Here is a 15,292-nt window from a genome sequence, read left to right as displayed (position 1 = left end):
AAAAGGCAGGATAATTCCAGTGTTGTAGATCTAGCGGTTCTGAATTGACACTACCTACTGGCTGTGGGTTAGGAGCCAGCACAAGTTTTCTTCTTCTCTGTTCCTGAACTCTAGAAATACATTTTTAAAAAAACAACCAAAACTTCAGACAGTACAGTGGGGTCCATGTTACATTTATATTTTCCAGCCTTTAAAACGGCACCTGCCCAACAAAGTATGACTTCTAATATCACTCAAAAAACATTGGCCAGATGGTACACAGATATCTATATTTTGTTTGATCACTGTCACATCAATATCCATTGGAAACAAAACATTTCTATAAGCAGTTGAATCAAGAAAGACGGCACTTTTAAGCATTTCATTAATTTTGTACTGATTGTTATAACCGACAATTGGGTAAGTACTCTGAAGGCTCCTGACAGTCTACTCTGGAATAAGAGACTGCAGAATGAATTGCTTCTGCCATGGCTTGTATTGCACAGTCCGTTCGTCTCAACATGTTCTTATGGCTTTAAGGAGGTGCTTTTTTAGGGTCTGTCTACCTGCTGTCGCCAGTGGCTGGCAGCAAACCCCAGCATCTTTCTCGCTGCTTTTCCCCAAAATTCTTACATATAAAATGACTGTACATTGCAGTCATACGTGTCTGGACATATAGCTATTGACTGAAGTTCAGCCACTAATAGGTTTTCCGCCACAGAGGCTCCAGTTATAGGAATAAGTAGACACACCTGCACTAGGGCTCAATTTCTTACTCTATCAGGCTGTTGCTTAATAAACATGAAACTAAACTGCAGTGAGGAATCATGTAGTGTGAGAATAAGCAAAAAACCATTGGGCAGGACATTGTGGTCTGGAGTTCTCAAGCCTGCTCTTGCCTATAGCACGACTTTCCCCCTTTAATAAAGAACTTTTCCTACTTGGTATCAGATTATTATTATTTCACCCTTAAACACCAGTATTTGTAGAACGTGGGCCTTAAGCATATAAGGGTGCAGAATAGGAAGTAGATGCAACAAGTTGGCTTAGAAATTGAAAGCATTTCTACCCCTGCACCACTGAGAATTTTGTTCAGGGTTTTGTCTTAATAGGTAAATCTATTGCCTTGTCACTTTTTATGATGCAAAATATTTAAAATGGGGAGTTAGCTCATTCCTTTATTGCAGGGCTGGGAAATCCGTGATCCTCCAGACCTTGTTGGACTCCCAATTCCTGGCAGCCTCAGCCAGCCTGGCAAAGGGTTGTAGATAATGTGGTTTGTAATCCAGGAACCTGGAGGTCTACAGGTTTCCCATCCCTGGTTGCTTGCCAGCCAACGGCAAGCACTAGTGTGTAAAAGCAATTTGTAGCTGTTAACTGTACTTATTTTTAGATAGAAGACTTAAACAAAAATACTTGTGCCTTTCAATCTAGAACTCTTTATAGAATGCCAGTGCATTGTTTGAAACTGCTTAAAAGGATTCTTATGTTGGAATGGTGCCTGTGGCTAAAAGGATGATGAACACTACTATGACGAGGACAACGCTAACAATAATTATGATCATTTTAGTGTTTTTCCACCACATCTTCCTTGAAATCTTTGTAGACGTCTTTTGGAAACCGTGAGCCTGAAAGCAAATGGAAAAAGGCACAAGTCAATAAGCAGGGCAACACACCAAATGGATGAAAGTGGCTGCTTTAGAAATGTGGAAGTAGCTTTGTGTAACTTACAAATTACCCCAACAGTTGGTAATTGAAGTCTTAGCTTGCATTGTTTTTCAAACGGATGCAATTCAAAGAATTGTGTGTTAACACACTTAAGCTGTAATCTGAACCCTACTTAAGTGAATAAGCCCTGTTGAATTAAATAGGATTTATGAATAAGCACGATTAGGATAATGCTTTTTTCTATCAGGCTGCCTGAGTATTTTGAGAGCTGGTGGGAGAGAGAAGCGCAAAATGAGCCTAGAATATTTCTCCTCTTGGAATTCAGTGTCATTGAAGCTGCTTGATTAGCATGAATTGATAGTTAAACACTTAAAACAGTTTCTTCAAAGGCCCTGATCACCAACGACTTTCTTGGAGGAGTAATTTGTGGTGAGCCCCCAAAGTAAGCAACTTGCTGCATTGCTAGCAAATGGACCACGTGGCTTCCCTGTGGATCCAACAAACTTCTTCCATCAGTCCAAGGATTTACACTTGTGCAATGGAGCATACCCCTCCCTGTGCCCCTAAATCTTACAGGTGTTACCCCCATAAGAGTGTGCAAGGAGAGATGGGAAGGAAGCTACCGTATTTTTCGCTCTATAACACGCACTTGACCATAACACGCACATAGTTTTTAGAGGAGGAAAACAAGGAAAAAATATTCTAAATGAAACTGGATGTATGATTTTTGTGGTTCATGCTGTGGCCACAAACATGTGATCTGACAGTGAGTTTGGGGTAGCCCAATGTAAAAATCCTGAGGATCCATGTGGATCCATGCTTTGTAACCACGTTTTTGCACCACTGCGGCCCCAGGCAACAGTGGGTGCGTGTTTTTTTGGTGCAAGCTGTAGCCATGGACATGCTATGTGATCTGATGGTGAATTTGGGGTGATCCAGTGCAAAAATCCTGAGGATCCATGTGGATCCGTGTTTTGTAACCATGTTTTAAGTGGGGAGGGAAGGAAAAGCACTCAAGGGACAAGGAACACGCATGGGGTGGGTGGAGAAGGATGCTGCTAATAATGCAGACGAGGGGTATAAGAGGAGAAGGCTCCTCTCTCCCGCTTTGCTCCTTTTAAGCAAGCAGGCTCTCTGTCCCTCTCTCCCCACTCAGCGGCTCTTCTCCTGCTTTGCTGTTTCAAAGCGAGCCACGGAGGAGGGAAGGAAGGGGAACCATGGATCCTCTGCTCACAACTGCAGCAGATTCCCCCCCGCCATCCGTAGGCATTCGCTCCATAACATGCACAGACATTTCCCCTTACTTTCTAGGAGGAAAAAAGTGAGTGTTATGGAGCAAAAAATACGGTACATTTGCAGAATCGTACATCCTTTCAGTGGTTCTCAACCTTGGGTCCCCAGATGTTTTTGGCTTACAACTCCCATGATCCCTAGCTCACAAGACCAGTGGTCAGGGATGATGGGAGTTGTAGGCCAAAAACATTGGGGACCCAAGGTTGAGAAAGGCTGCGTGATGGAGTTAATATGATACAACCCTCAGATCCTGATGCCAATCCTCAAAGAGTCAGCTTAAAGCCATTCTACTGATAAATATTCTGCACAAAGTAAATGAATGTAGAATCACCGCTGTTTGGAGATCATCGCTTCGATCAGCCAGCTCACTCAGCCGTTCTTGTCTGTCCAAGACTTTTTCAATATTTTGGCTCATGACATTTTTCACATCATCCACTTGAACTTGAAGTGTAGAAATCGCAGCATCACCGTGTTTCTGATCAAATGCCATCTGCCCAGGATAAAGTTTTCATTTCACTTATTAAACTTAATACGAATAATAATGCTAGCTGTGGTTTTGTATAGCAATGTTTCCTGAAAAACAAGTCAGTCAGCCAATTATAGGCTATTTGAAAACCTAATACAGTACTGAATTATTTCCTTGTTTCCACCAAGTCTCTAGGTTTTATTCAAAAGATTTCTATCCTAATTTTTCAGTCCTAAATTCATAGCAGCTCACAGCTGAAAACACAGAAAGCTACAGGTAGAGTAAAACAACAACAGTAAAACCTAATATTAAAATGAGAAACAAGTAAGATTAAAAATGCATTTGTTTACTAAGCATTTATCAACACTGTGTAATAATGCCTTTTAGTATTTTATTTCCAAATTTCCAAAGCGGTATTAAAAATCCAGCACAACTCTTGCCATATAAAGCCAACAGGAAAAGTAATATAACACGTTAAATACAACAACCTGCAAGATAAGAAATCAAAACCAACCATGAACCACCTGTTAACTCATTTAACTTTTAGTTTGGACAAGTAATTGGACCTTTTTAACCCCAAATGGTATTTAAAAAAAGCAATGAGCCCACTATATTAAGGTTATATTTTAGAATTGTGCGCTTTCTCTGCAATGTTATCACACGGCCGCTAGAGGTCATCTGAGCACTTCTACAAATTAATAGCAAACCAAAAAACATTCCCATGAGGTTAGGGCAATTTACTTTCACAAAACAAATAAATGATTAAACAACACTGAGATGCATGGAAATTCCTAAGTCTCTCCTCACCCATCCCACTTATCTACCATTAAAGTGCATAGAAGAAATTATCTGTACTGTCCAGTATCACAAAATTCACTATTATAAAGGGTTACTAATATTATTTCCTTCAGCTCTCTGCGGAGATTTCAGAATGATCTAAAAGACTGCAGAGATTAGTGTCATGTTTGCTCTTTTGTAAAGGCTTCAAACATTTGCTTTTTGCTGTCCCTTGTTGGATCTCAGGAATGCTCTAAGGAGGCACAATGATAACACACACAAAATGTGTTGCTGGATCAGGTCCATCTAGTTTGGCATCCTCTTTTCGCAGCAACCAACCAAACGCTTGGAGGCTACTCACAAGCAGGCAGGACCTGAGTGCAGCAACCAAGAGGATGCCAGCATGGTTAAGGAACAGAGTCAAGGAAGCTTACTGGAGGCAAGGAGCAGTTCTTCAGAAAATGGTCACTTATCCCCAATGAGAACAAACATTGACCAAAGAAAGCAGAGATGGTGCAAATAAAGAAATACAAGGAGCACATTTCAGCTGAGTTTCTACTACAGTGGTACCTCAGGTTACAGACGCTTCAGGTTACAGACTCCGCTAACCAAGAAATAGTACCTCGGGTTAAGAACTTTGCTTCAGGATGAGAACAGAAATCGCGTGGCAGTGGCATGGCAGCAGCGGGAGGCCCATTAGCTAAAGCGGTACCTCAGGTTAAGAACATTTTCAGGTTAAGAACAGACCTCCGGAACGAATTAAGTTCTTAACCCGAGGTACCACTATATTGTGATTTTTAGGAACTCCCAAGCCTTACCGACTTCCCTTTCAACTTCACTTTTACCAATCCCCTCATTTGGGCGCACAAAGAACTGCCTTGCATCTTCCACAGCGAAGAGACATACAAAGCATTCTGCCAGCTTCTCTGCAATTTCTGTTAAGTTGTGGGTGAACATATCAGACGACACAGTGATTCTTCAAACAGCTCTTGTTTATTCACAGGCCAGAACAGAACAGAACTGAAGGGTTCAGCCAGCCTGCTTATATAGAGCTCCACTAGAACGCAACAGTAACCATTTTCTGTAACTATCCAATCACTGAACGTCACTTTCGATCCCTTATTTGCATATGTGGTCCTGAACTATCTACAGTATCCCCCTGCTGGCCCAGGGTGAGAACTTCAGTACATAACAATTTCCTTTTTCTTCCTTGGCACACCTTTGACTCCCTTATGATCCAAAGGTCCAGCTGCCTTCGTAGCCCATTTCCTGCTTCCAATGCACTGACAAGTCTTTTTTTAAAAAAATATTCCAATGCAGCAAGACACTCAGTTTCAGTCAAATCTAGTTTCCTAATCTTGAATCAGAACTCACAGAGAACAAGTAGCAGTAGGACATGAGAAGGGCTTATTTGCCCCTCTATAAGCATCTGGTTCTAATTTCAGCAATTCCTTTCAGTGCCAGTTAGTGACTGATGAACTGTTATTCTTGTAACATGGCAATTTAAGACTTCACGTGTAAGAATAGCTATGCAATCCCCCAGCATTCGCAGAACTTCAACAACAATGGATTCCCATTCTTTACCAGATACAATACATATTCACAGGAAACTCAAACTAACCATACAGCAAACCAAAATTAATCATGGTACCATTCCGGGAATAACAGATATGTTAAAGTGGGGGCCCATATACCTTTACCAAGTGTGGAGAGACTGAATTTCGATATCCTAAAGGTAAAGGGACCCCTGACCGTTAGGTCCAGTCGTGGCCGACTCTGGGGTTGTGACGCTCCTCTCGCTTTATTGGCCGAGGGAGGCGGCGTACAGCTTCCGGGTCATGTGGCCAGCATGACTAAGCCACTTCTGGCGAACCAGAGCAGTGCACGGAAACGCCATTTACCTTCCCGCCGAAGCAGTACCTATTTATCTACTTGCACTTTGACGTGCTTTTGAACTGCTAGGTTGGCAGGAGCAGGGACCGAGGAACGGGAGCTCATCCCGTCACGGGGATTCGAACTGCCAACCTTCTGATCGGCAAGTCCTAGGCTCTGTAGTCTAACCCACAGCGCCACCCGCGTCCCTTTGCTATCCTACACAGCGATTAAAGGTGTTGGACCTCTTCTGCTCTTTCACATCTGACCACCTTTCTTTCACATATCTGTTATATCTGGGAAGCTGTGCCATAAAGGCAACCTCTACTAAAACCACCCTTTTCTAGCTCCATAGTAATGGCGCAGGAGCTCATTTCTCCCTACATGAAAGTAATGCGTGTGTTAATACAATATTAATTCTTTAATAATAGTAAATAATGATAGAACAGAATCCAATTCAACATTACATACACTGTTATTGTTGTTTATTTTTCTCATTGATAATTTTACTGCTTTATCTTCTTTTGTAAACCATTTTGATTTTTTCTTTTTACAATCAGGCGGTGTGTCCATTTTACGAAATAAATACAGTGGTACCTCAGGTTAAGTACTTAATTCGTTCTGGAGGTCCGTACTTAACCTGAAACTGTTCTTAACCTGAAGCACCACTTTAGCTAATGGGGTCTCCCGCTGCTGCCACGCTGCCAGAGCACAATTTCTGTTCTTATCCTGAAGCAAAGTTCTTAACCTGAAGCACTATTTCTGGGTTAGCAGAGTCTGTAACCTGAAGTGTACGTAACCTGAAGCGTATGTAACCTGAGGTACCACTGTAAACCACCAAGGTTTTCCGAACACACATGGGGCTGCTGTCCCTGCTTGCTGAGCTCACGGACTCCCTCCCATAACACTTGACCCAACCCGCCCATCCTGCCCTTTCCCTCCCAGCTCACCCCAAACATTTTAACGGGGCTTGAGAAACTACTCTCTGAAGCACTGCCCACCCTCCTTTAAACAGCTTGCGTTGTCTGCCTGTGCTGCCTGCTTGCCTGCTGTTTTGTGGTCACACTAGAGTTGCCGCGGTCACCCAACTGGTGACCGTGCAAACTGTAGTGTGACAACAGCCTTACAATTTTACTCTATAGTAAGATTAGTTTCGTGGGACGCAGGTGGCGCTGTGGGTAAAAGCCTCAGCGCCTAGGGCTTGCCGATTGAAAGGTCGGCGGTTCGAATCCCTGCGCTCCCGTCGTTCGGTCCCAGCGCCTGCCCACCTAGCAGTTCGAAAGCACCTCCGGGTGCAAGTAGATAAATAGGGACCGCTTACCAGCGGGAAGGTAAACGGCGTTTCCGTGTGCGGCTCTGGTTCGCCAGAGCAGCGATGTCACGCTGGCCAAGTGACCCGGAAGTGTCTTCGGACAGCGCTGGCCCCCGGCCTCTTGAGTGAGATGGGCGCACAACCCTAGAGTCTGGCAAGACTGGCCCGTACGGGCAGGGGTACCTTTACCTTTACCTTTAAGATTAGTTTCACACCCCATTGGCAATGCTGATTCAAAGCCCCGGTAGCCTCTTGTGGAAATCATTTCAATTAACTTCTGCAGGAGTGAATACAATAAGATTATTTTACCTAAAGTAGCTTTAGAAGATCCGGGAGAAGAGTTAAAGTACTTAAAAGTGTGTGTTTGTTTCCCTCTGCTCTTTGGAAGGTATCTGTCTAATTAGATGACGCAGTAGGAAGCAATGATTGAAACTTCTAGTTAATATTTTACTACAGTGACTAGTCTTTTTGGATAAGCTGTACAAATATTGAACTCAGAATATTTCTCCTGCAGAAATAGTTATTTTACTGACACAGTTAGATTTACTGTAAGATTGCTCATCTAGTTGTTTTCTAGAGAAGTGAGAGAAGTTGGCAAAGTTACTTACCATGTATTTTGCTAATATCTCTTGAAAATCTGTTCCCAACTCTCAAAACACTGAGCAAAAAGTGCTTGTGATATCAAGGAGTTACTTGACTGCTGATTGCCTTGTAAATCTGGAGGGAAATTGAATAGTTTAACATGGAATTCAAGAATTCTATGATCAACACAATCAAAATGTCAAATAGACATCAATAGGCATATGAAGGTACAAAAAGGAATGGGATTGCTTTAAAAACTACCTGACAAAATATGGTTCCAAAACCAATACTTGGTTGCGCTTAGATTTATCTCACAGATATAAGGGGGGACGGACTGATTTTAATAAATGAATGCAGAATATTTGTCACTTAAGAGAAGCGTTGAAGCCGCAAAGAGATGGAGGGAAGTCAACTAATAGAGCAGGGATTCAAACTAGTTTTCCGGAAGAGAGAGAAAGAAAGAAAGAAAGAAAGAAAGAAAGAAAGAAAGAAAGAAAGAAGGAAGGAAGGAAGGAAGGAAGGAAGGAAGGAAGGAAGGAAGGAAAGAAAGAAAGAAAGAAAGAAAGAAAGAAAGAAAGAAAGAAAGAAAGAAAGAAAGAAAAGAAGGACTACAAATATAATTTCTTTCTGAGAACCCGGTGTATAGAATATTCAAATCACTGTTTGAACAATTTTGTGTACTTGACTAATTCATTTTCGTTTATTATTTATCTTTTTTCTTTTTTCTTTTCCCCCCTTTTCTTTCTTTTCTTATTTTTACTTTTTATTTTTACTTTTGAATATTTGGATGTAATGTTTAATTCATGCTTTCTCTGTATTTTTAAAAAATGCAATAATAATAATAATAATAATAATAATAATAATAATAATAATAAACAGTTCACCTGGTCTTCCTCCCACCTGGCCTGCTTCCTCCTTCACCTGCCTGCTATTCTGTCATCATGGTGTTGGTGTGGCCCCCTACTGGCAGTCATGCCAATTGCACCATGACGACATTACATTTCTATGTATATAGGGAAGCATATCTCTAGTGTAATCCTGTAATCCATTTGTTATTACAATTAATCTTTAAAACCCGGATTAGGCCTGGCTTATTCATGAGAAAAAAATGCTGCAACACTCGACTTACGTTCCCATACAAACAGGTGCTTTCCCCAAGCCTTTGCATACAACTTAAGTCACTGCTGATGAGGTCCCCTAAAAATAAATGACAAATGTTTGGTGTTTGTTAGGAAAAACATGCAGCGTGAATGTTATTTGTGTATCACCCGGTTGCTATTGGATTTGCACTGCCTTCTGGACTCCTTCTGCACTTGATTAAAGGTGTACTGCTTTTATTTATTCACTTCATAAATTGATATATCACATAATTACAATGGCCTCAACAAATGCAATGGAACCAATGAAAGAAGAGTGGCAGATGAAGATGATGGACTTTGCAGAACTGGCAAAGCTGACAGGAACAAGCAGCACAATCAAGTATTCCAAAAAGATTGGAGTAAATTTATACAATATCTGAGAGACATCACTAGCAGGGTTGCTTGAAGACTTGCAATGAGAAATTTTCTGTCTTTCTATGTTAATTTAATTTTTTAGCCATTCTGTAATGAGTGTAATTAGAATGGGAAAATGTATAACTTGCAATGATATAAAGGTCAATTTCAAATTCATGAGGTGGGAGGGAAGTAAGTTGAAAGGCTCTAAAGAGCCAGAGCGGTATTGTGAATAATGATGATGTGAATGTATAATATTAAATGGAAAATAAATAAAATTATAGACACACACATGCAATGGAGATAAACCAGTTGAAAACTATAAAATAGGAAATGACTTTAAAAGTCATCAAGTAGGTGCCAGAGGGAGGGGGCCTGTCTGTTGGGAGTCCCACAAAATTGGGCCCACAGGACTGAATGCACTACTCCTGGGTGTCCCTAGCAAGCCTTAAAATAAATGGCTTGGTGTGACGTTAACATATGAGAGTGCTGGAGGTGAAATAGTTAAATAGGTTACCCAATCAGAACCCAGGGGGTGGAGTCAGAGGGACTATAAAACCAGCTCTGAGAGGGGCGAAGGGAGGAGTTCGTTGGGAGGTTGGCTGGAGTGGGAGTGAATTGGGATAGAGTCTGTGGGTAGGTGGAGTTCGTGTAGCGAAATAAGCTGAGTCAGGAACAGTTAGGAGCTAGGAAGACGAGTAAATATCTGAGAGGTGATTTAGTGAGTGAGAGCAGGTAGCGGAAGTTATAGGTCTGGATAGGCACCCCATGAATGTAATTGACCAATACTGTTTATGAAACCACACACTTGTTAAACTGCAATAAATAAACAGAAGTTTGTGTTCCAGTTTAAACCTTACTGGACTCAGTATTGTCCCAGGTAGGGCCTGGGTGGTGGCAGAGAGAAATAAAGTGGTGGCACAGGGATCAATAGACGGTGAAATGTCCGGGGACCCTGTGTGATCGCCACACTTGGTACCTGGGTGTTTGAGAATTTGCCTTCTCCAATTTGCCTTCACCCTGTGCATTTCCACCTAACACCAGAGGCCTTGCTTTGGCTGCCTTTGCTGATAGAGGAATGGGGGACATCAATGAGCAGCGTCTTTGGGGTTTGTTTGTTTTTTGCCAGAGTGCCTAAAATTTACATCAACCTCATTTTTCTTTTAAGGCACACGAGAAACAAAAGTTGCAGTGTTGGCCCAGGAGAAAAATGCCAAAATCTATCCTGGGGCAATACCCTTAGTAGGCCAACCGAAATGCCACAGAATTGTGTGCAAGCTTTTTGCTCTAATCCATCAGGAGATGGTAAACAAAGCAGCCAGATTTGGAGGAGAGAGTCTGTAGAGCTCAGCCTTCCCTAACCCGGTGACTTCAAGATATTTTGGATGATCACTCCTTGACAGGCTTCAATGGAAGTTGGGGTCCAAGACCGCAGTGGGGTGGGATGGGGGGGGAACTAGGTTAGACAAGACTGATCTAGCCTGATGGAAAAATTTCTGGAGAAAAATTGAAAGATTTCACAGATACATTGTGACATTTGGGCTGGCCTAATATTGCCTTAATACGGACCTTGAAATTGTTATTCTTCCTTGTGCCCCTTCCAAAAGTCATCCCACATGGAACTGTACGAGACCTGTAGTTTTATTTAGACTATGGGCCATCTTGGGGGTTCCAGAGTGGAAGAGAAAAGGTGAAGGTAAAGGGACCCCTGACCATTAGGTCTAGTCATGACCAACTCTGGGGTTGCGGCGCTCATCTCGCTTTATTGGCCGAGGGAGCCGGCGTACAGCTTCCGGGTCATGTGGCCAGCATGACTAAGCCGCTTCTGGCGAACCAGAGCAGCTCACAGAAACGCTGTTTACCTTCCCGCCAGAGCGGTACCTATTTATCTACTTGCACTTTGACGTGCTTTCGAACTGATAGGTTGGCAGGAGCAGGGATCGAGCAACAGGAGCTCATCTGTCGCGGGGATTTGAACCGCCAACCTTCCGATTGGCAAGCCCTAGGCTCTGTGGTTTAGACCACAGAGCCACAGTGGGGCGTATATTTTAATACAGTGATACAAATAATTTCCCACCTAAACCTTTGTACCCTAGACTGCTTTTGAACATCAGAGACACTCCCCTTTTCTTTTAAAAATGTTTTTTAAAAATAATTTTTATTAAAGATTTCTTAGTTTACAAAAATACGTGCATTGTTTCTTTTTTCAAGTTGTGTTTTCTACGGATCAGTTTCATCGGTTGTGAGACATTAGTGTTGCATGCAATATAATTCTACTAAGTGTATGTATGGGGTTTTGTGTAAGGGTTACTTGTGTGGATTCCCTTTCTATTTGCTTGTTATATTTCCTTGGAAGTGATGTATGGAAGTGAGAGCTGGACCATAAAGAAGGCTGATCGCCGAAGAATTGATGCTTCTGAATGATGGTGCTGGAGGAGACTCTTGAGAGTCCCATGGACTGCAAGAAGATCAAACCTCTCCATTCTGAAGGAAATCAGCCCTGAGTGCTCACTGGAAGGACAGATCCTGAAGCTGAGGCTCCAATATTTTGGCCACCTCATGAGAAGAGAAGACTCCCCGGAAAAGACCCTGATGTTGGGAAAGATGGAGGGCACAAGGAGAAGGGGACGACAGAGGACGAGATGGTTGGACAGTGTTCTCGAAGCTACCAGCATGAGTTTGACTAAATTGCGGGAGGCAGTGGAAGACAGGAGTGCCTGGCGTTCTCTGGTCCAGGGGGTCACAAAGAGTCGGACACAACTAAACGACTAAACAACAACATTTCCTTGGTGGGGAGAGAGGTTGGGGGTGGCCCAGGGGTGGTTGGTTGTCTTTGGCTGGCTGTAGTGAGATGTGTTTATGTGTGTGAGTGTGGATTTTTGGGTCACGCTGGTCATATTGATTCATATGATGTTGGCCGGTTCTTGTTGGGTTGTGCATGTGATAAAGAGGAGCCATACCGGGGTGAAGGCGTCTTCTTCTATTTGTCCCTGTGTCAGTTTTGGTTTTTCTAGTAAGGCTGTTTCCCCATACTATTTGATACCAATGGTCCATGTTTACTCCTGACAGGCCTCTCCAGTGTCTGCCTATGATGCTTTCCTTTTTAATTTTTTTGCTGTTGTATTGCATTTTAATTTGTTGGAAGCCGCCCAGAGTGGTTGGGGTAACCCAGTCAGATGGGTGGCATATAAATAATAAATTGTTATTATTCTGAAAAATGCAATTGACACTATTCAGCCACAGTTGAGAAGCACATTGAAATGCCATTGTTTTCAGTGGTGCAGTTCAGTAAATGCTTCCCTCTCTCTGAAATAGGAAGAGAATTAAGTGTTTGATTTTGATAGCATTGTGCCTCATGTGCCCTATTAGGGGGAAAAAAAACCCAGCACTTTGGGAAGATGGTATCAATTTTATATGAGGAAGCTGTCTGCTTGCTCTTAATCTGTTTTAACAACTTTCAAGCCTAACATTTCTAATTGAATGCAGCACTCACAAACCGATTAAAAAAAAGGGAAAATCCTTATGAGGTGTTTATCTCATTTAAAATCAAAGATATAATATCTCTGGTTTCTGGATCCCTCTGGATTGTACAGGCTTTAAAAGGAATACTTCAAATAATTCTCTCTCTTATTGGGCATAGGACTCCAGCAAGGGAGGACACAAACAATTCTCCAGTTTGTACTTCTACTGGGTTTAAGAGCCAGTGTGGTTGTAGTGGTTAGAGTTTCGGACTGGGACCTGGGTTCAAAACCCCACGAAGCCTACTATATTTTATCCTAACCTACTCACAGTGTTGTCAAGAGAGGCTAAAATGGGGAAATGTGTATGCCACCTTGAGTTCCTTGCAGAAAAGGTTGGATATAAATGTATTAAAATAAAGTAAAAGGTCAAAGCTCATGATTTCCAGCTCTACTGACGGCGCAGGAAGGGGAGAAATGGGATTGTGGGTGGCACAGCTTTACCTCAGATCGTAGATGATTGTGGGGCGGGAAAGGGAGAAGAGAGAGTGTGTTTATGTGCCTGGGATGTGGGAAGTTGTGGTGTTTTCGAGGAAAAAGGGCCCATAGGGATTAGAAACTGAGTGGATGTACCCAGAGACTTTGGGATTGTTTGTGCATCCATAGATTTAGAAAGCAGTATGGGTTTGTATCGTTTAAGAAGCAAAATATTTATTATAGGCACTTGACTTATATGGTGGCACAACCTTTCTGTGGTAAGGAAACGTAAAACCTTACAGTACATTTAGGGTAGTAGCTTTCAGTGTTTTTAAAAAGTAATTTACGGGTGATAATCCCTCCCTTCCCGTTTTTGAATTTGGCAACCTGTAAAGACCCCGCTGAAATAAGTCCACACAAGTCAACATGACTCAGATTAAAATTCTGTTGGGATGTTTGTGGACCAGGATACAAAACCAACAAGTGCTTAAATAAAGTTACGGAGCGAAAGAATAGCAGTGCCCCCAGCACAGCTGATAAACTGAGGAAGGACGAAATAAAGGAGGGGAGGGATAAAGAGGAATGTATTCCCTGGTACTAGGAAACCCCTGGAAAATTAAAGGGGTTCAGCAATCACACGTGAAAGAGGCAAATCCAATTAAGGTAAAATCTTGTGGGTATTATTTAACTGTACATTATCTTATTAAACAATAATCCCCATGGCATGCTAATAATAACAACAAACAATATACATTTCCAGACTATCAACTGAGAAGGCTCTCTTCCAGTGTCCTTTTCTCTCTCACCCTAATCTTAACTCCCCATCCTCTAACTGCCTCTCCTAACTGCCTCTTAACTGCCTCAGAATGCTCCTGTCAATCACAAGAAGCTTTTCACCAACATCCCAAAAGGACCATGAGCATCTATTAGTATTGTTGTTGTCACTCGCTTACAAAGCAGCTATTTCTTCCCCCCTAAGCACCGTAAAGAGATTAATTAAAAGCCAAGGAAGTCTTTGCCTGCAGGCTGACAATGTAATAGACCCAATACAAAAGAGGGGAAAAAAAATATGAATTTGTATTTATGGGGGTGGGCAGGCAACTTGTCTTGCTTTGCAGAAAATGGTCCTCTGTTTGATGGGCTGTCAGCGGCACAGCCCCCCATTTGAAAAAAATTCTCTCTTTGGAGGGCTGTCCAGTCCAAGCCTGGAGAGCATGAGTGGCCTTGGAAGTTGTGAAATCATCGAATCAGAATCACAGCCTTGGAAGGGACGCCAGGGACATCTAGTCCAACCCCCTGAAATTCAGGACTTTTTGTCCAATCAATGAGCACCTGGGCAGCAGGCAGCGAAAGCACCTTTGTCACCACCCTCCCCTCTCTGCTGGGATGTCTTCTATTTCTACAGTGGTACCTCAGGTTAAGAACTTAATTCCTTCTGGAGGTCTGTTCTTAACCTGAAACTGTTCTTAACCTGAGGTACCACTTTAGCTAATGGGGCCTCCTGCTGCCACCGCATGTTTTCTGTTCTCACCCTGAAGCAAAGTTCTTAACCTGAGGTACTATTTCTGGGTTAGCGGAGTCTGTAACCTGAAGCGCCTGTAACCTGAAGCATATGTAACCCGAGGTACCACTGTATTCGAAATTATTGTTTCAATTGTTTCTAAATTTTCACCTGGATCCAAAAATTAGCACCTGTAAATTTTATGTATATTTCTTTCCCCTTTAATTCACAGAGAGAAGGAACGCTCTGGTGCAACTGCAGCAGCACAAATGGATGCCTTCACCTGCCCCAGCTCCAACAACAACAACAACAAAACAACAACAACAAAACAACAACAACAACAACTTATTTATATCCTGCCCATCTGGCTGGGTTTCCCCAGCCACCCTGGGCGGCTCCCAACAGAATATTAAA

At 42.4% G+C, this 15,292-nt stretch overlaps 1 long non-coding RNA gene across 3 annotated transcripts; it reads right to left on the bottom strand.

The window, feature by feature from the left end:
• Positions 1–157: 157 nt before the first annotated feature.
• On the bottom strand, positions 158–14,728 carry LOC309540133. 3 transcript variants are annotated; one of them, XR_014223045.1, is made up of 5 exons: positions 14,710–14,728; positions 9,079–9,146; positions 7,976–8,084; positions 3,272–3,430; positions 158–1,607 (listed from the first exon to the last, which is right to left on the bottom strand). It is a non-coding gene; the product is annotated as an uncharacterized lncRNA (long non-coding RNA). The 3 variants fall into 3 exon arrangements; XR_014223046.1 differs by lacking the exon at positions 14,710–14,728 and adding an exon at positions 14,130–14,248; XR_014223047.1 differs by lacking the exon at positions 14,710–14,728 and adding an exon at positions 14,184–14,246.
• Between the last annotated feature and the right edge of the window lie 564 nt (positions 14,729–15,292).

This window comes from Podarcis vaucheri (genome assembly GCF_965113315.1).
Source record: "Podarcis vaucheri genome assembly, chromosome: 9".
NCBI classification, from domain to species: Eukaryota; Metazoa; Chordata; class Lepidosauria; order Squamata; family Lacertidae; genus Podarcis; species Podarcis vaucheri.
This window is presented reverse-complemented; position numbering and strand designations above follow the sequence as displayed.